We start from the raw sequence: 16,556 nt of genomic DNA on the forward strand, positions 1-16,556 counted from the left end.
GAACTGCACTCATGTCAGAGTTATCAGTAAACCTCATATTGCTAAGTCCAATCCGTCTCATCTTGCTTGATCTACTACAGAAGTTAACACTGTAAGCCATTACCTTCTACTTGAAACATGAGCATCATGATGACAATAATTTGTGTCAGTTTTGTTCACAACTGTATCCCCAGTACCAAGAACAATTTCTGGCTCATAGTATTTAGCAAATATTTGTCGAATGAATAATTTCCTTCCCAGTGAGTCTTTGTCATTTGTTTCCACTTTCTGAGTAGCTTCCTCTGACATTCTGACTCTATTCCTTCCTGATATGCTACTTCTAATATACTATGAAATGGGTAGATGGATAACAGTGTTAAAATTTTGCTAAAGAAGACATATGCAGTCACTAAGTTAATGGTTAGAGGACTCTACAGTTACTAAAACATATGAACCTGAATGAATTTCATGTTTATTTTCGGTTAACCAGAAACTTTTTTCTTTTTGATTTTGGTTTCTTGATATTTTTTAAATTAGTTAATTTTACTAGATAAGAGCACTTGGGATAAGTGAACAAGAACAATAATTAGTATTAGCGATTTTTCAAGATTAATATATAAGGCCCTTGAGTGTTGCTTTCTTTTTTTCAACAGGAGGGTGATGTAATTAATGGAAAGATTCCAACAGGTGCAATGTTTTGATGTACAGTGTCATTAATGGGGAGGAACAAAAGAGATTCACTGAGAAGCTAATGAAGCTTAATCTTCGGAATCTCCTAGTTGCACAGGCCCCCTACAAGGTCCTGGGAGGTGCTAGCAATACGTTCACATGGTCATGCTTTTGTGTAAAATGTAAAAGCAAGCTATTTTAACCACAAGTTGTTCAGATCACTGTTACTTTCCTCTTCAACAAGATTCACCCCCCAAATTTATGGAACCTGGGAAAGAACACAAATGAAAGTCCCATCTTGCAACCCAACCCCCTGTTTCTACTCTAGGCTCTATCCAAGAAGGTACGAGTCCTCAGCATTCACGCCACTCTAATCCACACATCTGAGCTCCATCGCACTCACCCTATCTCCACTCCTACAAATATCATCTCCACCCAAAGGCCTAGGGACTCATACAGTTGGAGTGCTGAAAGAGAGGATGCACCTGGGGGAGATTCTCAGTCATGCCCTGGAAGCAGGTTTGAGGCTACATGAGGCAGGAGTTCCAGAGTCCCAGGTATCTGGATCATGGTGATGGAGAATAGGTGGGATAAGAACAACGTTCAACACAGGCTCTGGGTGGACACATCCTCATGGCGCATCAGACTCTTTGCCCTATGAGGACGGAAACAGATGGGAAGGAACAAAGAGAGACCCTCTAAAGCACAGGTCCAGTGCAGAGGTCCTAGTTGCTCAGGTCTAAGAGCGGCATAGACTCCAACTTCCTCCCTGTCACAACTCTCCTCAAATAAGATGGTGTTGGAATGGCCAAAGGAATCTGGCTAGGAGGCAGTTGACTTGGAGATAATGTTTTTTATTTGATGGAATATGTATTTATATGGTTTGCAGTCACTTCCAGGTATAGTTTAATTGATACTGGTAATTCTCTATAGGAATCCTCCTTCTGCTCTCTATACTGACTCACTCAGTGAAGTAACACAAAAGAGCAGGGCGGGCGGTCACATCACAAAATGATGTTCTGATAACTGGAGCTGGAATATGTGGAAAGTGAAAGAGAAACAAGTTTTGAGGAATACATATTGAGAAGCTAGTGGAGAAGAAACAAAGTTTGAAATGACAGAGCTGGAAGAGTATCTGCTAGAAAGTTATTTAAATCTTAAATGCATGTGTGAAAGAATCTTAATGGGGTTTTCCAAAATTTGACAAAAATCCTAAAAAAAAATGCTTGTCATAAATCCAAAATAAACTTTTTAAAACTACCAGTAATAAAGAAACCCAATCAATTATACTACAAGAAAAATTAACTTTCTATTCTGTCTATTGAAACTACTATAAAATCATTGCCACATAAAGAGATAATCAGAGAGCATGCAGCCAAATATGTAGGGGAAAAAAAGAATTGTAAACGCATTATTTTTCTGAGATTTGTGATGTTCGTAATTTTCATCAGCTTTTAAAATTTGTTGTTTATTATAATTTCTCTATCTAATTAGATATTTTTGTTTCTACAACTTTATATTATTTTTCATTAAAAGGGCTCCCAATATTACATAAACTTCAGACCCCCAAAAGTCTGGATCCACCCTGGCAAAGAATAAGGAAATACGTCAGTTGAAGGGGAATATTGAAAGCAGAAGACAGTGCAATGTGCTCTCAGACTAGTCAGTTCCTTCCCAACACTCCCAAGCTCCTCTGGGAGAAGCAATGATGCTCCAGATGCCACCTGCCCAGAGAGAGGATTCCACCAGATGCGAGAAGCTCATCTTGTCCATCTTCATGGGGAGAAGGCTACCACCCGGTTCCCCTCACATCCTTCACCCCACTGTTCTGAAGACTCTGGCTGTGGGCCTGTCTCCTCACCAGATTCTAATAACTAGTGCAAACCAACACACACATAGCCCACATATGAATATATGTTTCTTTATTTTTACTGCAAAACTTGGTGAATCAGAGCTTAATTTTTAGGAGTAACCCTCAGCAGGCCCAAGCTTAGGTCACTCTCAGGACCATACCTGTGTTCTTCCTCCAAAGCTTTCCATTTAAATGGTGAAAAGGATGCCCTCCATGGAACAAGAGAAAAACATAATATAAATATCTTTAAAACACTTTCTAAATCTTATTTTTGACCCCGTCATCAAAACAGAAATACAATGAACAAGAATGAGATTTGACCTGGGTCTAGATATTAGATTAAACCAGAACGCAGACAATTACCAAGTCAATTGCTGCCTGCAAACCATACAGAAGATGACAGCACTGTGGCAACACTGATCTTCATTGCATGTTAATGTGGCAAGGTTTCTAGAATAGGAGTCTAATAAATGCTGACACACTTTGCCTGTCTATTTCATAGGTGAAAGTGTAAGTCCCTGTGTTACACTCTTGGACCACTAGAAGAGGTAAGTTGAGAGAGATAAGGAGAGCAGAAACCTTTTCTTTTCTTTTCTTTACAGACTCACAGCACCTTAAAGGTAAACAGCACTCAACCTGAAGAAAAAGGTGGAAACAGGTCTGAATCTTTGCCACCATCTCAAGCTCTTTTTTAATCCCAAATCAGACAAAGCTTGTAGCCCTTATTAGATGTTTAGGAGCTGCTAGTTAGAAGCCATAGACATATTCTGCCCTACTTTTTCTCGGCGTCTGCTGTTGGAGCTATCACTGTAACTGACAAGAGTCCTGTGCTCTCTTGCCAGGAGGCAAAACTAGTCCAGGGAGCAGCACTCAGTGATTGTACATTCTTTCCTTGGAACTATGACAAGAGCTGATCTGTGCTTCCAAGTCCACTTACACAGGCCATCACTGCCCCCTTGTTTCTCAGAGAACGCTAGGAGCCCTGACTTCTTAAGAGAGTGCTGAAATAAATCTGCTGTATTAAATAAAGATGACTACAGGCTTATACATTTTATTCTAAGAGGCTAGTCAAGTCATATCTTAGATTATGTCTAGTAAATAATTATTTAGAAACTGAATAAATTCTCCCACTGGAAAAAATACAGGCCAGTGCCGCCAAGCTAACCAACTTAAAACAATTATGTAAATTAAATAACTTTTACCTTACTTTTAGCCTGGCTTTTCAAGCCACTATAAAAAGACACTACCCTATAATTTGACTTCCTTTTTTCCCCTTTTTATCAAGCCTGTACCCTTGAAGCTAAATTAGCATATTTTCTTACTTAGCTGATTCATCTAAGGCTACCAAAAGATTCAAGTGAGGAAAAGTGTCTGTGCCTTGGATGGCTACCATCTTTAATGTTAAAATGTCACCTGCTAATAATCGCAGGGCCAAAAGGTGCAGAATACGGCATTGAGCATTTTATGAGTTTCTTGCCTAACAAAAAAGAAATAGTATATAAACTTGAAATGTTGTTCAGAAGCCTATTTTAGTGTATTCTTAACATAAATCAATAAACAAGAAATTCGATGGAAATTACCTGAAAACTTTTTTCTTTTATGCTATAGATATTTTTCTAATTCTTTATAAATATTGAACAATGTCATTATTCTTTGATATTAAATGGTAAAAATAACTGCATCCAATATCTATTTTCACATAATGGTTCACTTTCCAGTCATTAAAAGATCCTCTTGCATATATACAAAGACAGCTAGTATTCTAACTAATTTGATACATTTGGCCCACTGTAACAGGGCACAGCATATAGTATCATGAATCTGTATAATTTTGAAGCTTAATGTATCTTTAGATATATTCCCTTTTTTCAAATGAGGCAACTGGGGTTGAAAGAAGTTCCATGACGGACCCAAGGTCGAAGAGTCTGTAACCACAGGTCTGAGCTAGAATGAAGTCTCTCGACTCTTGGTCTAGTGTTCTTCCTCCATTACAACTTATTCCCTCAACATGCACAGCAAAAACCCATCAGAGGCCTTGAAAAAGAAGATCGATTTCAAAGTATAAAGTCTAGGTTTGAAAAACTGTTAAAGGCGTGCTGCTTACCTACTTAGCATTAGATTAAAACATGAGGAAAGAACCAACAAAATTATATTAGTAATTTTGATGACTCTCCAGGATTTGAATTATTCATTCCAAAATAACTTTAAAAGGAACTAACGGATGTAAAAATTGACACCGTAAAATGATTCACGCAAAGTGTTTAGTCTGATGTCTACCTTAAAACAAATGATGACCAAAAAAGTGTTTACAATCAGTCTGTCTTGTGATCTAGATTTTTAGTGAATGATGTTTACCTTTGGAAAGACATGAGAGATTTGTGTTTAATTTCTGGCAACGCCAGAAATTAAAGCTATAATAAAAGAACCGGTGTTAAAACTGTTGTTAAACTGTTGTTTAAAAAGTGTAGAGAAAAATTATTACATGATTTTATTAAAAATGAAATAAATATACCATGTTCAACTCATCACTAATTAAAGTGATTATTATCTTAATTATTGATATTTTACTATTGATCTTTTCTCCATAAAGGAGCTAAGTGTGTCAAACAGTATGTGAGAATACCTAACTTCTCTTTTTAAAGTGTTATCTGCATTAAACTTTAAGTTAAAACATTGTGCATGAAAGTGATACTGATTTATTAATTTTTTTATATGAAAGTTAGCCCAGGAGGGTAATCCAAGAAATTCAGCCACTCAATAAAGTTTGCTTCCTCATTTAAATAACTCATCCTTATATCTAGTTGCAGTATCTGGAAACTTTCCACTCTCTTGTCCTCAGGTTAATCATTATGAAAAATTATTTACCTTAAAAAAAATTCATATCATTAGGCTGCAAAAAAAATTCTACATTTACAGAGGAAATTTTTATTGTAGCGTAGATTTGTTACTGTTTTAGAAAAGCAAGAGTTTTTGATATGACAGTTTAAGATTACTCAAAAAAGTCATTACAAAAGTCAATATAAATGTTAAAATAATAATGTTAACTAATCCTAAATATAATAATTTTATTTAATAATCAATAACTTTGGTATATCAAAGTATCAAAAAATGTTCTACTTCCATATTGTACTGAAGATTCCAACTTGAAAAATATTGGCTCAAAACTGCACCCTGCCTTCCTGCCCTGTTCCTTCATATCTGCCTTGTCTCCAGCATCCCCCAATTTCCTAAATGCAACCACAATTCATCCAGGTATTCAAAGCTAGGAAGCACCTGGATTCCCTTCACTTTCCCACAAACCACGGCAAATGTTATCAGTTATCCAAAATAGATATTAAACCCTAATCTATGCCCCCATTATTGTAAAAATAGTTCAAAATACTCTTCCTGCTTTTGATCTTCATCATCTGCAGTCTGCTGTCCACACAGTAGCAGAAGTGTTTTTTTGAAGCGTTCATTGATTCCTGCATGCATCTGACTAACACCCCTCAAAGGTTTTCTATTGTATTTAGGACAAAATTTTTACAAAAAATTGTCATGCCCCTGCCTGATCTATGATTATAGACCGCTGAAAGCTTAATGACCTCTTCCTTACTCCTGTGAAGCACATTTCCTCATATGTTCCAAATGTTTCTACCTTCCTGACATTTGAACATGCTGTTTCCTCTGCCAAGAGTGCTCTCTCTCCTCTTTTCTCTGCATGTCATGTTCCTTGTCATTCGTCATATCTCAGCTGAAATTTTTCCTCAGAAAGACCTTTGTTTTCATCTCTATCTAAAATGGGTTCTCTGAATCCAACCCACCCCACTTCATGTCACCCCCATATGTTCCACCTCAATATCTAGTTGTTTAGGTCATTAACCTTTCACAATCTGCAATTCTTTGATTTGACTGTTCACTGCTTATGGCTTAGTCTCTCTCTACATTTTGACTGTAACGTCCTTGAGCAAAGGGCCCATATCTCCATAAATTCACCAAAGTATCTCTAATATCTAGCAAATTTAATTAGTAAATATTAGTTAAATTAATCACTAATTGGTAAAGGTGTGGGCAGAATGTTAAAACTCTCATAGTATTGAGTAATTTTCATGTTTATGAAAATAAAAACAAAGAAATCTTAAGCAATATCAAATTAAGGAAAGATAGTATTTATATGGGTAAATAATCTTAAAGCTGAGCATAACACATTCTAAGTATTTATATTCTCGTGTCCTGATGACTACTTGGGGGTATTTTTATTAGCATCTTCCAAAGGTATGGGAAGTTAGAGAATTCAAGTGAAGTCTTTTTTGAGGTACCACATATCTTTATTTAACTACAGAAAAATTTATGGAGATGTCTCTTCTGGAGAATAGCAATTTCAAGATCAAATAATATTCAGTCACTAGTAGCAGTCACTGTTATTCATTAGTTATGATGGATTTTTGCTGAAAATGATGAGCTCTTTCGCCCCTTGTAACTTGCACACATTAGTGATACAGCTGATGAGAGTTAAGGAGATATCTCAGGCTCTAGAACAGAGGTTTTCCTCAATATGAAGCTAATTAAGCCTTGCAGGGGCTCTAACCCCTGAACTTGCCCTCATTAGCACCATGCTGTAACCAACGAAGCCAACTAACCAGGCCGACTGAAGGCCAAAATACCCCTATTGACATCCCACCTCTCATTCTCCATCAGAGAGGAATCAGCTTTTGATATTTGCCAGGAAGCCTGGTGATACATTCCACAACTTTGTCAAATAGATACTTCAAATAGGATGCCAAAGTAACAGTTCAAACAACTTTAGACTTTGTAGAGAAGGTCTGTGTCATCGTTCTCTGAATTACACCATTTTCCTAAAATAATCTGTTCTTCAGAGTTGGAAGACTCATGACTGAAGCATAGAAGGCTTCATTTAGCATATAAAGAATATAGAATAAAGATAAAGACAAGAAAATATCCCCAAATCTATTTGACCTTTTAAAATTAAATAAATACTATGTTTGATGTCACTGATTCATCATAGCGCTGTCTCTTTCCTAAAGAGTGAACAATCACACGTGTGTGTATGCATGTGTGTGTATGTATGTATATATATTTGTGTGTTTACATATAAAACAGCAATTACAAAACACTGTTAATATATATTTTTCCCATAATCAGAATACTGTCATATGTACTAAGCCAACAAGTGAAAGAGTGTCATATTGATTGCTTTCAGTAAATGGGCATTCTACTCTGAGTTTTGGATGCTCCGAAACCTGTATTGTTTATCTCACTTACACTCTTTCTGTTACTTATTTTGTGTTCAGGTTAAAAATTTTAAGAACTTATGCTTGCCAAAAGGAGACAAATGATAGTACTGAGCGTATCAAAAAAGAAAACAATGAAAGAATGTATGAGACTGATGTTAAGTTTTGCAGCAGATCAAGGAAACAGTACAAGAAATAAAAGGTAGCATACTGGGAAATTAGGAAATGGTAGAAGTCATTTGACAATTTGAAGGGAATAATGAAAATTATTTCAGTCTGAGGTGGAACAATGGGCTGACCAATAATCGTTTGAATGGTATCTGGATGAAATTTCACTCAGGATCATAGCAAGACTTTAGAAGTTTTGAGGGGAACCAGAGAGCAAATGAAAAAGATTCTGGAAACTATACCTTCTCAGGGACTATGCTGTACTATCCATGAACAGCCCTCTAGTTGCTAAAAACATGTAAAAACACATACGTATGTGTGTGTGTGTGTGTGTATATATATATATACATATCTATGTCTATCCAGTTAGTCTTAGAGCTGCACAAAGCTTTTAACTGTGCTGGTATGAATTTAGATCACCTGAAGATCTTTACCAAAGAATCAAGAGAATAGATAAATATTGCATGAGAAAAATCTTGTGGTCTCATACTGATATTTAAAAAGTATTTTGGCTTGACTTTCACTTTTGGCCATGACAGAGTAAATGGTATCATGGTCCTTCCATCATAAATAAATATAAAATTGGATGAAATGCATGAAGCAACTCTTTTCAGTCATTGTACAACAGACGACACAATATGATGACCTCTGAAAAAATGGAAATATAATAGATGAGCCCAATGACTGCCCACCATTTTGCTGAGAGACACTTTCCAATCATGACCCAAGGAGGTAGTGCCCAAGAACAGCGTGATAATCACAGTGAGATGAAGAGGCAGAGATTGGAGGGTAGGGCTGCTTTTGGCAGCTAGATATTGTATGGCATGGTGCCAAAAAGGAGAAAACTTTGCAGGAAAGCAGTTCCAAAATTCTTTTTAGGGATCTCTATGTCTTTCATCAAATACTAAATTGTGCATGCACATGGCAAGAATCTACAAGGTCTGGCAGAGAAGAATAATTGAGAATCTGTGAGCTAAGCATAGACTCAAGAAGTTGAACAATGCTAAGATACATATAAGTTCTTACCAACCAGCCAGAATGGAAAGATTTCACTAAACACCCTGGCTAGTCTATTGAAAGACACAGAGTTCATGCTGTAGAAGTAAGCACTACTAGAGACCCACCTTAACAAAGCTGAAAAAACAAACCTTGAAAACTTGAATCTGACACACCAGTAATTGCTGCCATTACAAAATTTAAAATTCTACAGGAAGATGACAAAACCCAGATTCTCAACTATGTGGAAATTACAATGTCCAGCAGACAACAAAAAATTACTGTACATGCGAAAACACAGGAAAATTAGTGAATTCATCATCAGCAAAATTACACTAAAGGAAAAGTTGATGGAAACTTTTTGTCTTGCTAAAACAAATGATACCAGAGAAGTAAATACACAAATAAAGAAGTGAGAATATATAAAAGAATTTTTCTCAATTATTAATTTCATTAAAAGATAATTGGCCATTAAAAGTGAAATAATGACAAAATGTATTATGGTATTTATATAATATGTAAAAGTAAAGTGTATGAAAATATTCTGTCATATATTAATTCATGGTGGACTGAAATAAATTAAGGATGCATATTATAATGCCAAAACCTGCTACTGAGAAAATACTATTAAGGAATTTAGCTTATATAGCCAATAAAGTAGGTACAAAAGAGTATTTTAAAAAATACTCAAAAGATCCAAACTAAGGCAAGATAAGAGGGGGAAATAGAACAAAAAACAAATGGAACCAATAGAAATGGGATGGCAAGTTAAACCTAACCACATTAATAGTTACATTAAATATAAATGGACTATATACATTTTTAAAAGGGAGAGATGGCCAGAGTGGATAAAATAACATCCAATTACTTTATATTTGTAAGAGATATATTTTGGTATAAAAACACAGACTGGTAAAAATAAAAGAATGAACAAAGAAATAACATACAAATGATTACAGCTGGAGTGGCTATGTTAATATCAGACAAAATAGACTTCAAAATAAGGAATATTACCAGAGATAAAGAGGTACATTTCCTAGTAATAAGAAATCATTTTAATAAGAAGACATAGATATGTATGCATCAAATAATAGAGTTTCAAAATATATAATGCAAAGACTGACTAATCTTAAGGAAAAATGTAAAAATTCATAAATATTGTAGAAAATTTTAGTACTTTTCTCACAATATTTCTTTCAGTAATAATTAATTAAAAAGTAGAAAGAAATTCTTAAGGTTATATTAAATTTAAACAACACTGTCAACCAACATAACCAAATTGATATGTATAAAACACTATATTCAAGAACTAAAGTGCACATGAAATTCTTTCCACATGCACATGGAATGTGTGCCAAAACAAATATCTTTTTTTAAATACACATGGAATGTTTGCCAAGACAAACTAGATGCCAAGTCATAAAAAAGCCTCAATAAATCAAAGAATTGAAATCATAAAGACTATATTCTCAACTCAGGAGTAAATTAGAAGTAACTAATAAACTTATATTTGGGGAGTCTCCAAATATTTTTATATTAAACGGTACTCTTATAAATAATCCATAAGTCAAAGAAGTGATCAAAAAAAGAACTAGAAAATAGTTTTAACTAAATGATAATAATACCACATAACAAAATTTGTGGTATGCAACTAAAGCAATGCTCACATGGAAGTTTATATCTTTTAATGCTTATATTAACAAAAAGAAAGGTTTAAGATCAGTAATCTAAAAGCTTCCACCTTAAGAATGTAGAGCAAATTAAACCCAAAGTAAGTAGAAGGAAAGAAATAACAAAGGTACAATTAGAAATCAATAAAATAAAAACCAAACAGTTGCACAGAAAATCAAATGAAATCTAAACTTGATTCTTTGACAGCATCAATAAAATTGATAAACACCAAAATAGAATGATCAAGAAAAAAAATAGAGAAAACACAGAAGACTCATGTCAGGAATAAAAGAAAAGACAAAGCTGTAGATCCTACAGTCATTAAAAGGGAATAAAAGAACATTATAAACAACTTTATGCCAGTAAATTTGTCAATTTAAGTGAAATGGACAAATTCCTTGAAAACATAGTTTACCAAAACTTATGCAAAATACGTGGAAAGTTTGAATAACTCTATATAGCCATATATTGGTTAAAATATTTAATTTGTGGATTACAAAAAAAAAAGAAAAGAAAAATACTTCCCACAAAGAAAGTCTAAGCCCAGTTGTGAATTCTAGCAAAAACTTAAGGAAAATATATTGCCAATATTTCACAAAATAGAAGAGAAAAGGTCATTTCCCAAATCATTTTATGAGGCAAACTAACCTTCATTCCTAAACCAGAAAAAGGACATTACAAGAAAAGGAATATCCCTCATAAACATAGCCAAAGATCCTTAACAAAATATTACCAAATTGAATCCAGCAATATATCAAAAGAATCATGACTGAGTAGATTGTATCCCAAAATGCAAGATTAATTTAACATTTGAAAATTAATCTAATGTTCCACACTAACAAAAGAGAAAAATCATATAGTCATCTCAAAAATGCATGAAAGGCATTTAAGATAATTCAACTGCCATTTACGATAGTTTCTGCAAATAAGAAATACAAGAACACTACTTCAAACTTATAAAGAGCATCTGTTTTTAAAAAATAAAAAAATAGCATTATATTTATTGATGAAAAACAACATTCCCCTCTAAAATTGGAAACAAGTCAAGAATATCCACTCTAACCATTTTTCTCAACATTGTACTGGAAGCACAAGCCAGTGTAATAAGACAAGAAAACAAAATAAAATTATCCAGGGTCAAAAGAAAACTATAAAACTATCCTTGTTCATGGATGACATGATCATGTGCATAGAACACAAAGAAATCATGAAAATTTAGAAAACTGGCAGAACTATTAAATTTTATCAAGGCTACATAATAAAAGGTCAATAAGGAAAAATAAATTGCATTTCTATATATCATAAAAACAAAAATGAAACAAAATCAATAAAAGCAAAAACATTAAATAATTAGGGAGAAATTTAATTAAAATGTGTAAAAACTACTGCCAAGACAATGACAAAACAATCCTGAGAGAAATTAAAGAACCTTAATTGAATGAAGAGATATATCACTTTTATGAAACAGAAGACAATATCATTAACATATCAATTATCCCCAAACTGATAGGTAAACTCAATGCTGTCCAATCAAATTCCAAGCTGACTTGTTTGTAGATATTGGCAAGTTGATTCTAAAATTTATAAAGCAATGAAGACCACAGTAGTAAAAATAATCTTGAAAAAGAACAAAGTTGTAATATTTACAATACTTAAAGGCTTACGATCAGCTGCGGCAATTAAGACTGGCAGTATAACTGACATAAGGATAGACAAAGAGCTCAGTAAAACAGAAATAAGCACATGCTTATAAAAGCATAGGTCTTTTCAACAAATACACCAAAGTAGATTAATGGGGAAAGGAAAATCTTTTCAACAAACAGAACTATATAAACGGGAGAAAAATAAACCTAGACATATATCTCATACCCTGTACAGAAATTAGTTCAATATGGATAATAGAGTTGCATGTAAAATCTAAAACTATAAAGCTCCTAAGAAAATACTTCAAAGAATATCTTCATGACCTGGAGTAAACAGGAATTTCTTAGACAGAACCATGAAAGCACTAACAGTGAAGGAAAACATTGACAAATTAGACTTCACAAAATTTAGTGGTTCCTCTTCAAAAGACATCAATCAAAAACTGAATTGTTAAGCCACAGCCTGGGAGGAAATATTTGTGATATACACATCTGAGAAGGATTTGTATCTGGAACATGTAAAGAAGTTTTATCACAATAATAAAAAGGGAAAAAACTTATTTTAAAGTAAGCAAAAGACATGAGCAGACACTTCATGAAAGAATATGTACAAATGGCCAAGGAAAACATTAAAAACTGTTCAGCATCACCAGAGATCAAGTAAATGTAATAAAATTTTAATAAATTACCACTACACATCCACCTGAATGGGTAAAACTATAGACCTACAACATCATCACACTTTAGAAAAAATGTGGAGCTCTCACGCATTGCTGATAGGGGTGTAAAATGGTGCAGCCACTTTAGAAAATGATTTGAGAATTTCCTATAGAGTTCAACATATTCTTACCCTATAATCCAGGAATTCCGTTCCTGGGTATTTCCCAAAATAAATGAAAATATGTGTCAACAAAACCACTTGTATAAGAATGTTCATAGTAAGGTTACTTATAATAGCAAAAAAGATGAAAACAATCCAAATAGTATCAGCAAAGAATGATATATTCATACGATGGAACACTACTCGGCAATAAAAAGGAATAAACTACTAATGCAAGAAACAACATGAATGACTATATAAAGAACTTTTATAATTCAAGAAACAACATGAATGAAGCTCAAAAACATTATGCTGAGTGAAAGAAGCTAAATCTTCCAACTTAACATCTGTCAGAAGCTTCTGATCACCCACAGGATAAAGTGAAAACTGCTTTCCATAAGAGGCTAGGGCCCCCATAATCAGGTTCCAGCTTTATCCAGCTCCACTTGTCTCAGCACTCCTGAGGCTTCAGCAATACTACATATATATTTTAGGAGTCTGCAAACTCTTCTGTAGATAGTAAATATTTTAGATTTTGCAGGCATATGATCTCTGTCACAAATACTCAGCTGTGCCACTGAAGTGCACAAGATGCCACAGACAATAAATAAACAAATGAGTATTGGTGTTTCAATAAAACTTTATTGACAAAAACAGGTTATTGACTACATTTGGTCTACAACCCATTGTTTAGGATTCCCAGTATTGTACTTATTGATCCCTTGATATAACACCAAGTTGTTCTGTACACCAAAGAGTGCCTTCTACATGATTACAAGTTAGAACAGACAAGACTAATCTCAGTAATTGACATCAGGACAGTGGTTACCTCTGGGGGTTGTTCAGGGGATTGCCTGGAATAGGGCACAAAGAAATCTTCTTGGAGGATGGAAATTTTATGTCTGATGGGCATGTGGATACAAGGGTGTTTAGATTTTTCAAAACTCAGATCATGCCACAATAACAAAATCAAAAGCAAAATTGAAACCTATTGCAACAAAAAATAAAAATCAACGCTGATATTAACATCTAGAGTTTACAATAAGTATTCTAAATACTATGTAGCTACAGGTTGTTATGAGGATTTTAATTATACGCCCTTAAGAACTCAAAGATTTTCCTCAAGTTCATATAATAACAAAAATTTTGTACAATAATAAAAACATTTTGAAGAAATTTCATTATTAAAAATATTAGTAGGCAATATAATTTTATCTCTGTTGTGTAAACCAAACAGATTTCTATGACATGACATCATTACACAGACTTTCTGGGGAGATGAAACTTTTCACTACTAGAAAGGGGAAATTAAATAGAAAAGCTGAAGGAAACTAAATAAAGTTGCCATCAGATTTAAATATATATTTTAAATGCTCCACCGTCCCATATGTATATATACACATGCATACACATGGAACTATAGCATATTCCTTAATGGCTTGGGCTCTGAAGCATGCATTTAAATGTAGCTCTACCACTCACAAGCTGTGTGACTGTGGGTAAGTCACTCAATCTTTTGGTTTCTGAGTTCCTCTTGTATAAAATGTAAATACCAATAACATCTAACCATAGAGTTTTGTGAGGAATCTATGAGACAATACAAGGAGAGATGTTAAAGCAATACTTTAGACATATGGAAGGGTCAATAAAAGTTAGTTGTTATTGCTTTTATTTTACCAGACATGACCATAGATAAAGCTATGAATATTGGTAAGGAAGTGAGTATGGATATGGACAGAAAAAAGTACTAAACATTTTAATAATGGTTTTCCCTGGGTGGTAGTGGTATTATGGGCAATTTTTTAGTACTTTTATGCTTCCTACATTTCTTCAATAAAGATTTTTACAATCAAAAAAGCTTAGATTGTGGAAAAAAATGGTTATTTCTCAAAATCCCAGGCAAACATTTCAATGCCCTCCAACGTAGCCCAGCTGTCCTTGAGACACGCAGACATTGTCCTAAGTGAACTCCGTGCTATAACTGTGAAAATATCTCCTCAATAATTAAAGCATTAGCCAGTTGGCTTTTTCCATAAAATCATGACAGAAATGGCTGATCACCACATTATGTAAGAAATTCTGTATCCCATGGCTGGAGATTAATAGAATGGCGTATTCCATTGACATTGTCATACTAAACAACAGTGTTCTCTCCATGCAGCCACAGAAGTGGGTACGCTGTTCTGAGCCGATCTAAGGTGATTACCACGGAAACAGCGCTCATTTTACTAACAGCAAGGCATATTATCCTTCATGCATGGTCTAGCATCCAAGTTTAATAAGATTCTGAAAGTGAAACTGAGGACATTTGGGAAAAGGACCCTAAATCCTGTGGAAAGTATTTTCCCTCCTCTTACTTGTTTATCACTTGTGTATCAAATAGCCATCTCAATTGTGCTAATGAATAGTCTAATAGAAGGGCAAGTAGCTTCACCATAACAGAAAGAAGGCAGCGTTGATATTACAGACTTGAAAGTTTGATTAAAGTAGTAGAAAAACCATCTCTCATACGCTATAGTCACTCTATAGGGAGGAAAAAAACTGAAGACAATTTTATATTAGGATGGCATGGATAAATCAGAAAGGAGCTTTTTAAATTACAATTTTTAGTGAGGCTAAGTGAGTATCAAAGATCAGGACTGGCTTAGTGTTAAGGAGTATTCCAGGGACCAGGATTGCTGCTCCACCCTCCAACCCAGCCCCCCGGGCTGCCAGAGTGCACTTTCTAAAACACACATCCTTAAAGTTTAAAAGCCATCCGAAGCTCCACCATCACCTGCAGGATAAAGTGAAAACTGCTCTGCTGAGTATGCAAGGGCCTCCATAATCAGGTCCGGCTCTATCTACTTCTACTCCTGCCAGCACTCCGGAGGCTTCAGCAGTATGATGGTACTTGCTCATCCCTTAACATACCATCCTGCTGTTGTGTTCAGCAATGCCTCGGCACATGTTGTTTTCCCTACGTGAAATGTCCCTTTCTCCTTTGCTCACATGGATTATTCCTACTCATCCTTTAAAATTAAGTTTTTAAATTTTCTAAATGTCAGGCAGTTTATTATCCCTCCTTTGTGCTGCCCGTACCTTGCACACGTGTGCACATTAACAGAGGGATTACTGACACGTGGGTTTGTCTTTGTAAAGGACCACACATTTCATGAAAGCAGGGCAGAGATTGTGTCTTGATTACATTTGTACCTCCCTGCAAAGTAAATAGATGTTCTACAAAAAATGTATTAAAGGTTGACTGTTGAGTAAATAAACTAGGAGAAATAACCAATACTATTTTTAAGATCATCACAAGATTAAATTCAAAGGCAAACTAGAGGTTAATAAAGGGAGAAGCAAAGCCAAATTACTCAGTAATGAGCCTTATTTTCCTAATGTCTCATCAAATTTCTCTCTGTAAACTAAAAATCATTTGCCTACAGTCCTTCAAATTTGGAGAGTCTGATTTGGAGCAGTATTGCTTTTTTAACCCAATTGATACTCAAAGCATAAGAGAGTCATAATAACCAAAGTGGAAGAGT

The sequence above is a fragment of the Equus quagga genome, chromosome 8 (genome assembly GCF_021613505.1).
Source record: "Equus quagga isolate Etosha38 chromosome 8, UCLA_HA_Equagga_1.0, whole genome shotgun sequence".
Classification (NCBI taxonomy): Eukaryota; Metazoa; Chordata; class Mammalia; order Perissodactyla; family Equidae; genus Equus; species Equus quagga.